Raw genomic sequence first — 18,840 nt, 5'->3', positions numbered from 1 at the left:
TTAACACATAATTTTTCACATAACTCGGCAAGAGTTGGCATTCTCATCACTAAAGATGTGAGAGTTAACTTCCGGCGGTGACGCTGCCTCATCTCCATCCACATCTGACGACAGCAATTGGCCCTTTGGACCGTTCTTGCTCTTGTTACTAACTTTGAAGTTGCTGTTGAATGACTAGAGGTTGTCTAGATGGTCATTGTCGGGGATGTAGTGACTCTTGCCGCCCTGAAGATCCACCTTCTTTCCTATCTTCTGAAGACATTTCACCAGTACTTTTGGATCGACGGAGCCCACCATGAGTGAAGGCAGCAATACCCTATATTCCATTGAGGGCTTTCTTCACCCGCTTCATGCAGGCATCGCAGTCTATGGAGACCTAAATCTAATCTAATATAACGTAAATCTAAATCTAGCGTAAATAAACGTAAATCTAACTAAAAATAAACCTAAATATAATCTAATTTAACTTAAATAAACATAAATCTAATTTAACGTAAGTCTACATCTAACCTAATCTTTAACGTCTTTTAGGATAGTTTTCTACGACGTTATAACTCTCTTCTTCTTGTGTGTGTGCGCGTGTGTGGATGTGTGTTGCAATAAAAAGAGATAAATGGTATAACCTTTCTATCACCCATGCCAAGTATGATAGATTGGTTATGCCATTTCCCTCTTGAATAATAGGTCTTGAGTTCAACTCCTCGTCGGCTAGATCTTTAGGTCTTTTAATTTTAATTAGTTTCCTACGACGTTAAATTAGTTTCTCTCTCTTTCTCTCTCAATGTGTGTGCGTTTTTTTGTTTATGCATGTTTTCTCTCTCTTTTCCTCTCTCAATGTGTGCGTTTTTTGTTTATGCATGTTCTCTCTCTCTCTTTTCCTCTCTCAATGTGTGCATTTTTTGTTTATGCATGCTCTCTCTCTCTCTCTCTCTTTTCCTCTCTCAATGTGTGTGTGCATTCTTTGTTTATGTATGTGTGTGTGCGTTTTTGTTTATGTTTGTACTCTTTCTCTCTCTCTCTCTCTCTCTCTCTCTCTCTCTCTCTCTCTCAAAAACACTATGTGTGTGTGTGTGTGTGTGTGTGAGAGAGAGAGAGAGAGAGAGAGAGAGAGAGAGAGAGAGAGAGGGAGAGAGAAAGAGGGCAAGGGAACATGAGAGTGAGGAGAGGGAAGGAGCATACTTGGCTCTCCTTCCTCTCCTCGTGTGTGTGTGTGTGTGTGTGTGTGTGTGGAGAAGAAAGAGATAGAGAGAGAGAGAGAGAGAGAGAGAGAGAGAGAGAGAGAGAGAGAGAGAGAGAGAGAGAGAGGGAGAGCGTTACCTGCTCCTTGCTTGAGGGCGTCGAAAAACTCAGATATGAGATCTGAGTTTTTGGGCGCTCTCTGTTATTTTTTTTAGCCCAGCCGGCGTCGCTATGAGCGTCGCAAATGTACAAGTAAATTTGCGACGCTCATAGCGACGCCGGGAATTTTTTTTTCGAGCGTCGCTGTGTGAGCGTCGCTAATATGAATAACCTCTTGTAGTGCATGTCAGAATTTTGTAGCGTAAATTTTAATTTCTAGGTTTTCTCAACCTACGATTCATAATTTGAACTCGAATATCTTAAATAAGGAGTGATGGTTCAAAAAAAATACAAATGCGTAATAGAACTTGTGTGAGATTTGAAAGTAGAGACCTTATAGACTTGCAACAGATCCACCTTTATCAAAGGGTAGGGTAGGGAGTTTTGATGCCATTGAGCATTGATCTGGTTGGGAATGAGTTGTGCTACATAGACTAAGTGACGAACTCTCAACTCCTAGTCCATTGCCGCCTTCCATTTAGCATTCGCTTTTGGAACAATATGTTGTTTAAGTGCATCTTCTTTTGCTTTAGAAAGATGGACCATTGGAACTTGTTTCTCTTCAGTGATTGGTACTTGGAAATCAGAATCGCCTGTGTGCCCTTCTATTGTCCATGTTTCCATATCTGCAAAGGAGACTGATGGTATGTCTATATTTGTCTGTTCAAAGGTACTTGCCTCCTCTTGAGTTTCCATATGCCTTTCTCTCAGCAGCAGCTGGTTGAATCTCTTTAATTCCTCTATCTCCTTGAGTAACTGCTCTTCTCTTTGTATCCTCATTAAGGTGAGGTCTCATCTTTGTGCCAGTTCTAGGTCTTTGTTTCTCTTTTCAAAGTTTTGTAGACTTCATCTATCCCATTGAGTGAAGCTAGGACTGGGTTTTCCTTGATTTACTTTAGGAATGCCACTTGGTCATTGATTCTCAACTCTTAAGTATTGCAAAAGGTATTGGCTACATTTAATTGTACTTGGAGATTTTGTACTAATTGAGTAGTGCTCAAAAGTTCGTTGGTTACTTCAATCAGCTATTGATCCTTGCTTTTGCATGCATCTGACAGCTTTGTGAGAAGCTCTCCTAAATCTTCCATCTCCTTTTGTTGACTTTCCTTCACAATTTGGTGTTGCTCTGCTTCATTTTTTAGCTCTTTAATCTATCCTTAAAGATTCTTGATGATGTTCATACTGTCTTCAAGATCGCCTTGGAGAGCCTCAATTACTTGTTCCAACTCTTGAGCTTTGGCACTATGGTTAAGAGTTGTTGTTCGCATCTTTTCTATCATAAGATGCATTTGATTTTCATACTTATTAATTTGGATGATACTTTCATCCATTGTTTCCTATTCTTAAGATTCTACCTAAGGCTGCTTAGAAGGTCAAGTAGATTTGGCACGCGGCTCTTTAGACTATTCCGCGGATTTTGCTTGAGGCTTCATAGATGATTCAATTGGATTGTCTTGTGGCTTTGTAAATGCTTCAACTAATTTTGCTGATTCTTCTTGTGTTGTTCTAGAAGGTCCAACTTCATCTTTGTCTGTTTTCTTGGGTTGTTCATAATTGGCTTCCTTCTCTTGTTTCTCTTTACCTTTTGTTTCCTCGCCTTCATTAGATTTGACAGTTGGTGAAGGGATTGGACTTACTATTGGATGGTCTTCTTGTTCAGTAGCAGGTGAAGGTGGTCTTGGAGACATCTCTCCTTGTTCATGTTGTGGTTCACTTTGTTGTGCAGCTTTTACTTGCCTTTGTTGTGCATCCGAATCTTCCCTTGCTTTCCTTTGCACTTCTAGAGATTCTTGTATCTTCAAGGCTTCGGCTTCTGCATACATTCACTCAAGCAGATCCTTCGAATCTTCTTGGATTTCGTTCTCGGGGTTCTTGGTCCTAGGGCCCTTGATCTCCCTTGGGATCCATGACCCTGGGTTCTCTCCTGCAGCTTGGAAACTTCTTTCATACGATTCTTTTTCTCTTTCGAACCTAGATTTTTTTTGCTAAGGTTCTTCGTGATGGGCTACCACTGTTTTCTTCTTCATTTCTTCTCTCCTTGCCCTCTTTTCTTCATTGTCAGAGCTTTCACTGATGTGGGCTTCAAAAAATCTTTCTATTGATTCTTCATTTGATTTATATATTATTTTCTTCTTTGATCTAGTGGTGTGTGGTGGAGAGGGTTGAGTTGAGACTATCCATGTATTCTGATCTTGGGCTGGCGATAACTTATCTGTCATCCCAATGGCATGGTATGTGATTCGTGTTAGAACTTTTGGAGCTCCCAGATATGTTACCTTTCCTTCCTTCTTTGTGCTCTTGAGTGTTGTAAGCATGTACTAAGCGTGATCTATGATTTTTCTTGTTGTTGACTTCAACACTTGCGTGAAAGTGGTTGCAATTGCATGATTCGGAGTTGTGTATCTTGGTGGTCTCTTTGAGAGGAAATGGAAGTGTTGGTGATAATGGGCGGAATACTCCACTTGCTTTAGAATGAGGTCGGAGAAGGTGGCAGAAACTGTATCCTTGGTGGATGTACCAATCGTCTTCCTATCTCTGGCCCTTATCGTCATTCCTTCAGTTGGCAGCTTTAATGTCTCATCCACTATTTCCTTGTTAATGACCACCTTAAATTTTTGGCCTTGCTAATGAGCTAATCTATCCTCTTTGATTGTTGATAATAATTCATAGGCTCTCTGGAAATCTACTCCACATGGCTCTTGATCGTAGAATTCTCGAAGTCCTAACCTTCTGTTAGTTTCTTTTATGGTTGGCTTTGTAGCTACATCATATATTTCTTTTGTAGCATCTTCAACTCTACCTGGTTTGCATCTTCACTCTTGAATCTGCTGGTGAAGGTTGTGGTGTTGTGTTCTTCAAGATTTTCTTTTGATAGATAGGTTACCTTGGCTGTTTTCACTGAACTCAGCTCCAACTGGTATGGTGGAAATTCTTGCAACTTTTCTTTCTGAGTCATCCTCTTCTTTGCTTTCTCAATAGCTTGCATTGCACGTATTAGGAGAATACAGTGTCAAATTTATAAAATTCCACGAATTCCGCTCTGAAATGTCTTGTGTCTGAATTGCTGGCAAATGATGTCCATTTTGCTTCAAATCAAATTTGAAGCATGCATAAATGCATAAAAACACGTAAAGATCAAAACCATGCAGTCCAGGTAAAATTTGCAACCAAAGTAAATAATCACGATTATTTACAACTGGGAAATGTTTTCAATTTTTTCCGTTTTTGACTTCACATGCTTGAAACAAATGTGATTTAGATACTTTGAGTGAAATGTGGGCTCATTTGAGTGCATTGGGTGGAACTGGTTCCAGATTTAGGCTTTAAACTTTGAAACAATAGATATGAAGGGATTTTGATTTTTTGTGATCCAAATGTGATCAAACTTGATTGGTGGGCTTGGCACTTCATGTACTTTGGTCCCATAAGGTCAAAGTTGAAATTTGAGCTCATTTTGGTGAAAAAGTAAATAATCGTGATTATTAATTTTCTCATCAAATTGAACATATTTTGTTGCAAGTTGGTTTAGACATGCTATGGAGCCTCAGTTGAGATATGGGATGATTTAGATTAAAAAATGTGACAATTAATTCAAAATTTGGACAGAAGAGCCTTTAGTGCGTTTTTTGACAAAATATGGGATTTTCTTGATCTTTTGGGCTCATGTTGACATGTGGCATGAGATAGATGTGTACAAGTGATAGGTGAAACAAAATGATGATTTTCAAGCCAATTGTGTAGAAAAGTAAATAATCACGGTTATTAACTATAGCTGTATTTTTTACTTGAAAAGATAATTTTATGACCTACACATCTTCATTACATCTAAAACAAGTCCTAAAATAAATTTGGTAAGATTTGGTAGTGTTGCCATCACTGCGTGCCTTAGTCGACTGTGAAATGATCAGTTTTTGTTACTACTTGGTGTGTAGAGTTGTTTGGTCACTTTTGAAGCCATGGATTTGTCCGCTACATAGTCCTGATGCTACTTATCCACTTTGGGCTCATTCGGAGTCAGTTTGACTTCATATGTCAAAATTTGACAATTTGTATTCTTCAACTGTTTCCTACTGCTTAAGAGCTTTCCTTGACTGTTTTCTTGAAACCATCTAGGTACATTGTGTATATACCTTGTCTATAAGCTGCCCGTGGAGTCAAAATCCAATTCTGGCATGTGGCCAAAACCTATATTATTGCTTGAGACCCTGTCAACCCCTGCCAAATGGTCATCTTATGATATGAAAGTGTTCTACTATTTAGGGGCATGCTACAATTCAAGTTCGTCCAAATCGATTGAGCTGACAGGCCGCTATGGTCGTTTTTGTGTCGTAGAAATTCGTACACAGCTGGGATTCTAGGGTTTTTTTGGGTGCCTGTACTTGCTACCCAACTGTATAGAAACGTTTTTTGATGAGTTTAGAACTTACCCCTCATGTCTTGTGTGAGACGACGCGGAAAATGGGCGACTGTGGACTCTGGAAATCGCACGCAAAGAAGGTAGAGAGCTCTCTTCTCCAAGAGTGACTAGTGGATATGAAGTGATTTTGGGTTACCTTGGATATATATACTCCGAGTCCCAAACTATTTTTTTCCAGATTCCCCCGTTAGTCCTACTAGGCCATGAAATCTACGTTAGACTCAAAAATTTCCTTAATCAGACTCCGTTAGCTCAATCTGCAAGAATTTCAGAAACGAGCCCTGGCTGTCTAGTTTATGCCTTCCGCTTCCATTTGTCGTTTTGATTGAATTTTTTTCTGCCTGTCCTTCTTGTTCCTTTGATCATCGGTGTATCTTCAAATTCTCCATCTGAGCTCATTTGCTATTTATTATTACTTTTTGACATGTTTATTGAAAAATCAAAGAAAATAATAAAATGCACTAAATAAGAAAATTGAAAAATCAACAATTAAGAAAATCAATTGAAGAACACTATTTTATTACTTCTTGATGAATTTCTCCATTTTTAAGCTCCAATATCAAGAAAAATTGATGAAAATAAGCGAAAAAGGATGTTCTTTGATGTATTTTCCGATAGTAGATACACTAATCACACTCATCAAGGAGATGTTTTTTAAGTGCACTATTAGGTACTTTTACACTTTTGCAAAAAACCACATGTTAATATCCAACTTTTCCTGCCTCTTCAAACATTGCCCTTAATTAGTGAATTCCTTCCACCCCTCCTAGATGGAGTACTCCGACACAACTGTGTGCATGGGTTGAATAATTGTGTCTATGCATTTTCGTGGTTGTCTCTATCATGCTTTGAAGGTCAATGCAATTCAAACCAATATGCGGTGCAAGGGTTGGGTCTTGAGTAGTTAGCTCAAGGGTTTTTGTGGTCGAAGTTTCTTTTTGCTGTTTTCTAAATAGAAGGTTTTATAATTTGTGTGCTCTTTGCCTGATTGTACCATGTGGATGCTTTGGAACAGTGATTTCCTGACTTGTCAATATCAATGATGACGATTATTAAGATCTAACTCTCCATTGGTATTTTGGTTTTCCTTTGATGAATTGTTGTGGTTGAGTGTTTTGAGATTTAATTTTCCACTGATACATCGGCTGTACAGTTTGTGGAGAAGATAAATGGTCCTTTGGTTTCCAAACCCATGTAGTTCTAGTTTCTCTTCTGAAAGATGTTTTTCTTTGAGTGGTTAGATGTGAAACTTTCTTCAGTGTGGTAGATGAGTTTTTGGGCACCCAAATTTGAGATAGATTGTCCTCTTGATTTGTGCTTTTGGTTCCCAAAATCTGCCTGACTCCTTGCATGCTGCTTGTAGCATTTTCTTGTCTAGAGGTTGATGTAGATTGATTAATCCCTAGTTTCTTTTGTTGGCGACCTCTTTTCCATTCCTCTTTGCTCGGTGCACTTGGAACTAAGAGTTTTCCTCGTTTAAGTGATAGCTTGAGTCGGTTGGTATCCCAATCTGGTACTGCCTTGTATGTCCGCATCCTTGAGATTCCAAGAATTGTTTCATTCATATGTTCATCTGGTATGCATAAAAATTGATGTGGGCATGGAAATCCATTTACTATCACATTCAAGTTGACTACTCCCAATGACGGTGTTGGGTTTTTATTGCATCCTTTGATAGAAAATATTCCCGATGCTAAAGGCTGATGTGGATTAACTGACTGCATTCATTCAAGCTCCGGTATATACTAATGCATTTGTGCTATGGTTGTTCAGTTGTACCATGATGCAAAGGTCATTTCCATCCAACCATTCATCATCCGTTGACATTGCATTACTCTGTAATTCCAATAATCTTTCACCTGGTTCCAAAGTGTTGGTGGGAATAGGTGGTTGTTGATTTTTGAAAGTAGCTTTTCTCCTGAGTACTCAAAGTCGAGCTTCCTCTTGAGCTTCACCAACAACTTGCTTTTGTTTAATCTTTCTCTACTTTGCTGCATGCATTTTCTCTAGCAAATCATTGGTTAATTGCAAATGGTACTTTTTTAAGCTGCATCCACTAATCCAGTTAGCCATTGGTTCACCGTCTAGAGTGGACAACTTAACTGGTCCATTTGGAGATACATCTTCAATGATAAACGGTCCATTTTCCTTTTTCTTAAACTTGGGAATGTGTTGCTTTAAGGGAATATACTAAAACGAGGTCCCCTTTTTTGAATATTTTTGTGAATAGATGTCAATCAATTTTTTTTTTTTGCTTCTGTTTTTGTGCATAGATGTGAGCTACAATTGATTGCTCATCAAGATTTTCTAGATCTTCAAGCCTCTATGTGAATTCATGTCCAGTCTACTCAAGATCTTTAACTACCCTGAATGTCGGCAATAGAAATCCGATCGATAGTATGGTATCAAGACCATAAACAAGATTAATGGGTGTAGCATTAAAAGCTGTTTTGAATGAAACTCTTTAAGCCCATAGAGCTACATATAGATTCATTTCCCAATTAGTTCATCCTGAACTAACCACTTTGGTCAATACCTAGCTAAGAATTTTATTCGTGTGCTCCACTTGTCCATTTTCTTGTGGATGATATGGAGTGGATTTATTATGGATGACCATAAATTCATTCAGCAGATACTCAATTACCTCATTTAGGAAATGAGTTCCCCAATCACTCACAATTTCTATTGGGAGTCCATATCTTGTGAATACATTCTCATACAAGAATGCGGCTGTGGTGCTACCATCATTCTTCCTGGTTTCCTTAGCCTCTACCCACTTGGTCAAATAGTCCGTAGCTACAATGATATATTGAGCTTGAGTTCTATAAGTAGGTGGTTGTATTGGTTTAAAAAAATCTATGCCCCATTTTGCAAAAGCTCTAGTCCCCATCATTGGTCTTAAAAGCATGCTATCTACCCTGGTTGGATTTCTTACTCGTTGGCATGCCTCACACCTTCCAACATATTCTTTGGCATCTGCAAAAATTTTTGGCCACCATATGCTTGCCATTAAAATTTTTCTAGAGGTGGTTTCACTAGAAAAGTGACCTCCAACTAACCCTGCACATGCTTGTTCTAGAGTGGGTATATGTTCATCTTCATTTGCACAGAGATGCAAATGTTGATCCTTTCCTCTCTGATACAATTGGTTTTCAATAAGAGCATTGTCTCTTGATTCAATTTCAATAGCTCTTTGGTGGCATTTATTCATATCCTCCAAAGATGTTCTGCTTGATAAGTTAGTAACTAGATGGTTACTCCACTTAGGAGCTAGTGAGATTTGAAATAATGTCACATGAGTTATGGGTGGTTATTTCTGGTATTAGAGACAACTTTTCACAAATGAGTGAACATCACTCCTCATGGTTGGTCAAAATACTCCAAGTCTCAAGATCCGTTGCATAGTTTGATCTTCCTCAAAATGAAGTCCTACTATGGTAATGTGAGCTTGACTTAGGTATTGGGGTTTCTCCTCATGATTAATACACAAAATAAATATTCCATCGTGATTTCTTTTGTTAGATAGTAATTGCTACATAGCCAATGGCCCAATTAATCTTAGTGAGATAGGAAGTGGTATTTGAGAGCCCACTTGAGCTATGATCTTCAATGAAACCATATTTTTTGACCAACGGGGTATCATTTCCACGGAGAACAGATATGCATCTGGTATATCATCGTCTACCTCTTTTGAGCTCTGTGAGAACCCACTTGAGCTATGATCATATGAAACCATATTTTCTGACCAACGGGGTATCATTTCCACGGAGAACAGATATGCATATGGTAGATCATCGTCTACCCCTTTTGATGGTGGTTCTCTTGAAATAATCCTTGATAAATGATATGATCTTTGGTGTGTGGTGCCCTTTTTTACAACTACAATGAAATCGAATTCCAAAAGAATGACGAGCCATCCCGCTATTCTCCATGTGTTGCATGGCTTGTTGACCAAGTACAATAAAGCTTGGTGGTCCATAAAGAACACGAATTGGCTAATAAGTAATGTTTAACTTTTTAACGACAGATAATTCCTAATCCTTGTCTTTCAATGGTTGTATAGTTTTTCTCGGCACATTCAGCTGTCTACTAGCATAAGAAATGGGAAAATCAAATTTTCCGTCTCCTAGTTTAGCTTATATATACCCAATAGCAAAATTAGAAGCATCAATATGGTATGGAATATCTTATTTCAGTAAGGTGCTTTCAATATTGGGGCTGAGGTGAGAGCTTATCTAAGCTTCATGAAGGATTCTTGACACTCATTAGTCCATAGAAAGAGTGTAATCAGGCCATACATGGGTTTTTCAATTATAACATATATGTAAATGAATCATATGTAATATCCACAGTGTCCCATGATGAAAGCATGAATCCCTTTGATTGTTGTTGGTCTAGGCAATTCAATAATAACATGAATTTTATCCATATCAATCGCTAAGTCATTTTTAGACACTATATGTCCAAGAATTTTTCCTTGTCTACCCATAAAGGTGCACTTTTAAGAATTTAAGCAAACCCTATAAAGTCTATATTTTTTGAATACCTTTTGAAGATGTTGAAAATGATCAGCCCGGATTGATGAATGTACACATAATACATCCATATATACTTCCAAGAATTTCCTAAGATATTATTTGAAAGCATGGCTCATCAATCTTTGAAAGGTGGCCAGAGCATTAGTTAACCAAAAAGGCATAACCCATTCAATTGTGATCAAATGCAGTTTTATGCTGATTGTCATAAAAAATAATATCTAATTCTCCCAAATGATTTTCCCATGTTAAAGTGATCATTTAATATGGGGAAGTACCAAGGGAGTAAAAGCTAGAATATTGGTAAGGCTGCCAGATCGGTCCCTGTAGGGATCCAAAGGAGGGAAAATAGGGATCCAAAGGGGGACAATTTGCAAAAGAGAAATGTGCTTAAATGGGGCTTAAAAGACCTAAGGTTCATCTCCATTAAGACTTCCATAGGCTTAAGTTCCAAAAAATCTAATTAAAAAGTCCAATCGCCAAAAGTGGGGGAAAATTGGATGGTTATGGGAAGACTAAAAAGTATTTCCACATCCCTAGGAAGGAGGGGTGAGCCCTAATGATAGGGAATGAAAGAGAAACACACACAAACACACTCCCAAGCTCTCCCCAAAGGAAAGAATGGACACACGGCCAGCTCAGGTAGTTGCTCCCAATTTTCCCTCAAATCCTATTGGATGGCCATAGAGGTGGACCAATGAGAATTAGGCTAGAGTAAAATTAGTCTAATCAATTTAAAAGAACCAATTTAAAATTAGTCTAATCAATTTAAAAATTCTTGATACAAGAACCAATAGAAATGAAGCTCCCTAGAAGACTATTGTACAGTCTACCAAGGGGTCCAATGAGCATCCAGCAGCCCAATGGCTTGCTTGATTCCTATTGTCCAAAAGACTAAAAGGTCCAATGAGAGTTTAAATAAATTATTTAATTACCTTAAGCTCTCACAAAAGGGGAAAGGGGGACACATGTCACAAGGCTATTGACTATGCCTCTTAATTGTTATTGATTAAGCTTTGCAGGAGCCAATGGGAAGCCAACAAGAGCATTTTGGGAGAGGGGTGGACCAAGTAGAGAGAGATTTGGAATTTTTAGTCTCACTTGGCTACACACACACACACACACACACACACACACACACCTCATGTGTTGAGCAAGAACTCCATCTCCTTCTCCAAGCATTGAGAAGTAGAGGCCTACACCAACAAGTCTTGGCTTTGGAATACAAATCCAACCAAGAGCCAAGCTTCAATGGCATGGTCATCTCCTCTACCATGCTAATTACTAAGCTAAGCTATGCTATGAAAAGTGATTATGTGAGGAGAATACTTGTTTCTTGCAAGATACATCTTCTTCCTCTGAATATTTCCTCATTCCCTACTAGCTCTCACCATTTTTGACGGTGTGTGAGGTCTTGGGACTGAGGCTAGGGACACTAGGTGTGTTTTTCAAGCATAATCTGGTGCATGAAGCTTCCATCTTCATTGCACGAATGATTTTTGTCAAGGAACACAAAGATCTTATTGTACAAAAGTCTCCTTTGATGGGAAAGCTATAATACAAAGCCTTTTTGGAGGGGGGACCGGCTCCATGTAAATCAGGTCCTCAACTATTGTCAATTGTTCTATTTCTCTCTCTTTTCAAGTATTGTCCATGCCAAACTAGCTAGGTGTAAATTGCTATGTTTCTTTCTACTCTATCTATGCTCATTAGGAACTTGTTCTTAATGAAATTCTCATTATGTTGTCATTTTCTACTACACACAAGTTACTAGAGTATTAAATGCTACATTGGTATCAAAGCTATTGGTTTCTATTTTCTTGCTCAAGAAGAGAGGTCTTCAAGCTTTCTACAAATGGTTGGTGTTATTAATTGTAAGAGAGTAAGTAGAATATGGATTCTTCATCCTTGAAGCATGCTTGTTTTATGTAGTTAACGGGGGGATACCTTCTAGAGCTATAGTCTTAAAATGGAGTCCTATGGGGCTTGCCTATGGCTTAACCATTATTGAGATATTAGAAGCTTGACAAGAACCGGTGTTGTCTTGGCTCTGGCACTTGAGGAGGTGCTACTTGGGCTGGTGGGGCATATTGTCGCTCTCTCACATATCCCTTGTTGTAGTAACACTTTTGTAGCATGATTTGTCCATTTATACTCAATGGCACACCACTTAGGTTTCTTAGCCTATGGCTTAGCAAATGGGTTTATCCTTTTGAGCACTTCCTCAAAAAGTTTCTCTTGATTTATCATTATCTTGTTCTTTTGTGCTGACTTTGTAGACCTAGCTCTGCTTTGCTATGATGATGAGTCATCATCTAAGTCTTTGTGGTCACCTACCTTGTAGACAACACAATTATCTACTAGGTACATAGCCTCCTTGGTCAACTCGTTTAGAGTTGGGCTCTTCTTCATATGCAAATCCTTATGAAGATTTGATTTCCTAGTCCTTGGATAAATATCAGCATGAGTTGGGACTAAGTTGGTAATTCTTCCATAGGGCAAAACTTTACCTAGCATTTCAACCTTAAGGCTTCCTTTTCAACAAATTCTCCCTCTTTTTGCTTGAGCTTATGGATTTGTGAGACTGTATTATGAGCTATCCCTCTTTAAAATAATTCCTCGATAAACTCGTCAAATACCTCCTCCATTGATTCAAAATCACTAAGTTCAACAGAGTCAAACCAGGTGCCGGCATCCTCATCTAGAGTTAACCCAAATCCTATGAACTGTGTCAAAAATCTAGGACTTCTTTAGTCTTGATGACACGTACAAAGACTTCCACGTCGTCCCTTGGATCCCTATTTCTTGAATATTTTTTGACAACTAATTTTTGGACTTGAGAAGATCTGATCCTCCGGTGTTCTACCATTCTAAATATAGGATCCTCTATTCCTCCTCTATTAGCCCTTTCTAGCCTTAGATATAGTACATGTTCTATCCCTAGGGGTGCTCCTAATCCATAGTTCTTGACTGGCTTAGCAATTGCTTGCTCCTCTACTTAGCTTCTTTCTTCTTGTTCTCATTGGGGTGCTTCAGTTCTGATTGAATTTAACGTTCTTGTTCTACTCTCATCATGGTATTGCCAATGGAGTGGTGGTTTTGGTGGTGCTTATAGCCTTGAAACGTCATGATATTCACCCACTTCTGTGTTCATGTATGGTGTTGCAAACTGTAAGACACACTTGAAATGATAGTGGCAATGCTTGTGAGTTCTAAGGGTTAGGAAATGGTTGTTTATTTGATTGTGTTGTGGTGTTGTAATTTTTTGAGAAGGGATTTGTAGACTTGTTTGGGGTTTTTATGTGCATTTGTTTCCCTCCCAAATCTTGTGTCATCAGTTTTGGCGTGATCACTCTCCCTACATTGTTTGAATGAATCGGCTCATATTCTCATCCATACTTATCAACAAAAATAATATGGTTTCCCATATCGACTCGTATGAAAACAAGTACATGACTTTGTCCATGCTTAACTCGTTCACATGGGGTTTCATGCACCAGTTGTAAGAGGTAACTCTTCCCTCCTTGTCCTTGTAAACCCCAATACTTTCATGAATCATCACCATTCTCTCCGCTATCTTGTCATGAATGTAGTAGGATTCGGAAAGAGTGATTTTAGGAGGTATCTCTTGAGTCTCCATGACCATCTTTCCTTTTGCTATGTTGTCTCCATATTGATTGTATTTTTCTGGGTCTTTGACAATGAGATAGTGGTTTCTCTCCTCATCGCAAAGCCTATCACCATCGTCAATTACCATGATTATTGCTAATCCTGTCGTTGGTTATTGTTGAATACAAATGCATTGACGTCCTTGAACATCACATACATCAAGGCCCCATGGTCAATGGCTCCCTTAAGAAAAATTGGAGTGTATTTTGGCATGTTCAAGGGTTTCTGAGAGGTGCTACCCCCCATGGTCCCTTGCTACCGAAAACCTCCAAGTTGTCGACTAGACATCCATTGATATGATCCTTTGAAAGAGGTGTTAGTATCACTTTCCTCTTCTATGATTGGTGCTAAAGGATCAAATTATCCTTGCCTGGTTTACACTCTCTTCTATTAACACTAATCTCATTCAATCTCTGACCCCTTTCTATTCTCTTTGAATACACCTTCAAATTTAGTATATCTTACTTATAGAAGAAGTGAGAGGATGCATGAAAGAAAATGTTTGTTAAATCTCCTATAGAAAGGATCTATCAAAAAAACCTTGAGTTCATGTGCACTCTGTATTAATTGGGGTATACTAATCCAATTAATATTGTGATGTGTTGAGGGTATTATATGCTTGCATTTGGAAGTTAGTATAGATAAGTAACTTCCCTACCTTATGTAAGGTTTCCAGTTTCTGAAACCTTAAAGGTTTTATAAAGCTTAACTGAGATGATTATTGAAAAAGCAATGTAGAATTGTCTGACCATGGCAAATATTGGTATTTTTGGAATCTTAAGCATAGCAAACCCCGGGCTAGAAATTTTCAGAATTGAATTCCGATAAAAACTGGCATAATTATGATCCCTGGAAGTTTACACTGTAAATTGAATAAAATAGGTAAAATTGAAGGGTTGCAGTAATCATTTAAGCATAGACTTTATTAAAAGGCCTCCTAGATATTTACAAGATATTTACCAATTAAGTAAAAATAGGTCAAAATATAGCATAATTGATATTTTAAAAGCTGGCAGGTAATGGGAGGGTCATCAGTGACCTGCCAGGGACTCATTTAGCAGTAGGGGTCGTTTTTTGACTTGCTGGGGGCTGCTTGAACTTCAAGCAACTGCCTTTTTCAGCCGGTGAGAGCTTATGAGTGCCAGAAATCTATAAATAGGACCCCTAGCTTCACATTTTACACAGACTCGGAGCCTTGCTACTCTCTCTCTCATCTAGAGAGAACACTACGCAGAAATCATTAGAGTTTAATCTCTAATTGATTAATCCTAACGGTAATTAACTTAATCCTTCTTAATTAGCAAGGTTAGATTAAGATAAATTGTTAATAAATCAAAGATTAGGCCTATGCATGCTCCTTAAACCTCTTTAAATTAATTAATCTCTGTTGATTATTGTAATTAAGCTTAGTAATATTAAGCTAATTAATTATCCTATCATATTATGGCTGAAATTAGCCAAATTAACCATGAATTAATGATAAATATATTAATTAAGCTTAGATTAAGATGAGGTAATTATCAGAGTAATTCTGCCTAATTAATTAGCTAGATTCATTATCTGAGCTTTTCCTAATTATCACGGGTTTCTTAACACCCAATTAACCACTGATAAATATATTATAGCAATTGAAATCAATTTGCTAATTTCCCCTATTTAAATAGCTCAAAAAACAGAGTAATTCTGCATAATTAATTAGGAAAATTACTCAGAAAATTATAGGATAATTTTCCTATAATTAAATTGATTTACTAATTTCCCCTATTTAAATAGCTCAAAAAATAGAGTAATTCTGCATAATTAATTAGTTAGATTCATTATCTGAGCTTTTCCTAATTAGCACGGGTTCCTTAACACCCAATTAACCACTGATAAATATATTATAGCAATTGAAATCAATTTGCTAATTTCCTCTATTTAAATAGCTCAAAAAACAGAGTAATTCTTCATAATTAATTAGGAAAATTACTCAGAAAATTATAGGATAATTTTCCTAGCTTGATGACTGTCTAATGCAACTCTGATAATTAACTCATCTTAATCTAAGCTTAATTAATATATTTATCATTAATTCATGGTTAATTTGGCTAATTTCAGCCATAATATGATAGGATAATTAATTAGCTTAATATTACTAAGCTTAATTACAATAATCAACAGAGATTAATTAATTTAAAGAGGTTTAAGGAGCATGCATAGGCCTAATCTTTGATTTATTAACAATTTATCTTAATCTAACCTTGCTAATTAAGAAGGATTAAGTTAATTACCGTTAGGATTAATCAATTAGAGATTAAACTCTAATGATTTCCGCGTAGTGTTCTCTCTAGATGAGAGAGAGAGTAGCAAGGCTCCGAGTCTCCGTAAACTGTGAAGCTAGGGGTCCTATTTATAGATTTCTGGCACTCATAAGCTCTCACCGGCTGAAAAAGGCAGTTGCTTGAAGTTCAAGCAGCCCCCAGCAAGTCAAAAAAAAGGCCTCCTAGATATTTACAAGATATTTATAAATTAAGTAAAAATAGGTCAAAATATAGCATAATTGATATTTTAAAAGCTGGCAGGTAATGGGAGGGTCATCAGTGACCTGCCAGGGACTCATTTAGCAGTAGGGGTCGTTTTTTGACTTGCTGGGGGCTGCTTGAACTTCAAGCAGCCCCCAGCAAGTCAAAAAACGACCCCTACTGCTAAATGAGTCCCTGGCAGGTCACTGATGACCCTCCCATTACCTGCCAGCTTTTAAAATATCAATTATGCTATATTTTGACCTATTTTTACTTAATTGGTAAATATCTTGTAAATATCTAGGAGGCCTTTTAATAAAGTCTATGCTTAAATGATTACTGCAACCCTTCAATTTTACCTATTTTATTCAATTTACAGTGTAAACTTCCAGGGATCATAATTATGCCAGTTTTTATCGGAATTCAATTCTGAAAATTTCTAGCCCGGGGTTTGCTATGCTTAAGATTCCAAAAATACCAATATTTGCCATGGTCAGACAATTCTACATTGCTTTTTCAATAATCATCTCAGTTAAGCTTTATAAAACCTTTAAGGTTTCAGAAACTGGAAACCTTACACCTTAAGTACACTAAATTAATCAATACTATGATGTATTGAGGGTATTTCATGCTTGCATTTGGGAGTGACTAAAATAATAAAACTTATGCACTCATTATGAACTAAGTGTTCTCTCTATTGCTTGACAGAAGCATTTATGAGGACAAGGGACACATGCCTTTTTCTTCCTGAATCTCCAAGTCATTCCTCTCATGTGCGTGCATGCAAAAGGTTGCACAAAATTATTGATTCCAACTTGATATACAGTGTACGGTATACTTGCCAAGTGATGCCTTGCCATCCTCAACAAATGACCATGGTCGTGGTAGGAGTCCCTCCACATTTGTGGAGGGTTCTGTCCATGGTGATGTTACTATTCCACAAATCCCTCTACAAACTGTCATGCAAGGACAAGGACGAAGACAACACACTCTTTCATGTTTGGATGCGACAAGAAGATATCATCAACAACAGGCAAGGCAACACACCTGCAACATAAGAGAGAAGTGCCATCAACATGATAGACACTTTTTCCCTCTCATTGATGATCAAAATGAGGAACATGTGCCTTATGTTCATGACACATCAGTTGGATTGAATGCTTGCATTCTACATGCCTATCTCTGTATACGAGGTGTTCACCCTTCCATGCTACCATTGATACATGTCTCATTGCCTACATATCATACAAGAACCATGTCCTCCTTCTGTGAGTTTTGTCGTGCACGTCTTTGGCCGTGTGAAATGAAGAAGGAACATACACATCAATGGGATTTTTGTTTTTGCAAGGGTGGGAAAGTATCCCTCTTTCCTTTTGCAAGACTGCCAGATATATTGAAGAGGCTACTCAAGAACAGTTATGCTTTGAGTAGGTCTTTCAGAAGAAACATCAGGAGTTACAATAGTGTGATGGCATTTGCATCTCTTGGAGATACCATTGATGAGACATTGATGGGTAGGTTTGGTGCATATTACTTTTGTGTACATGGCGGTGTGTACCATCAAATTGGTTCTTTGCTACCACATGAAACAGGGGTGCCAAAATTTGCACAAATATATGTATATGATATTGAGCATGAGGTTTGGAATCATATGAGTGCCTTGGATGGTTTGAATTTTTCCACTCTTGAAGAATTATCAATGTTGATGCAATCATGTAATCTGTATGCAAATGCCTTCTACAATGTTGGTTGAATGTTACGTGACAGCCCCGGTGTGGAGATCAAAATGACAATATGTGAGAATAGAAATACTTCTAGGAAGTACTTGATACCTGTTGGCAATTAGGTTGATGTGATCATGCCAGATCAAGGGGATGTACAAACAGCTGGACATCAAGACATTGTGATACATTGTCAAAATGGAAGGCTATAAAGGATTTCAAATCTACACAGGTTGTACATGCCACCATTGTATGTTCTTCTCTTTCCATAGGGAGACGATGGATGGCATATCAAGCTTCTTTATGCTAATGTCATGGCCCTTTGGATGCCTTGGTTGGTCAACAATGTGTCACTCAAACATAGTACTATGCATATCGGCTACATGTTCATGCTGATATAGAGTCATGCTTGCTTCATGGGGGTCGTTTACTTCAACAATTTATGGTTGATGCCTATTGTGCCATTGAGGAATGTTGTCTTGCATGGGTCAGTACAAATTAGCAGACATTGAGGGCAAAATAGTATGCAAGTGTGGTTGACATGGTGCATTTTTTTGGGAGTGATGTTGTACTTGGACGGTCTGAAGGTTGAAGAATTGTCTTACCCTCATCTTTTATGGGTGGCCCTCGACACATGTACCAATTGTATCAAGACGCAA

This window comes from Adiantum capillus-veneris, chromosome 30 (assembly GCF_014529385.1).
Source record: "Adiantum capillus-veneris isolate H3 chromosome 30, ASM1452938v2, whole genome shotgun sequence".
NCBI classification, from domain to species: domain Eukaryota; kingdom Viridiplantae; phylum Streptophyta; class Polypodiopsida; order Polypodiales; family Pteridaceae; genus Adiantum; species Adiantum capillus-veneris.
The sequence above is the reverse complement of the archived record's forward strand: the minus strand, read 5'-3'. Positions refer to the sequence as shown.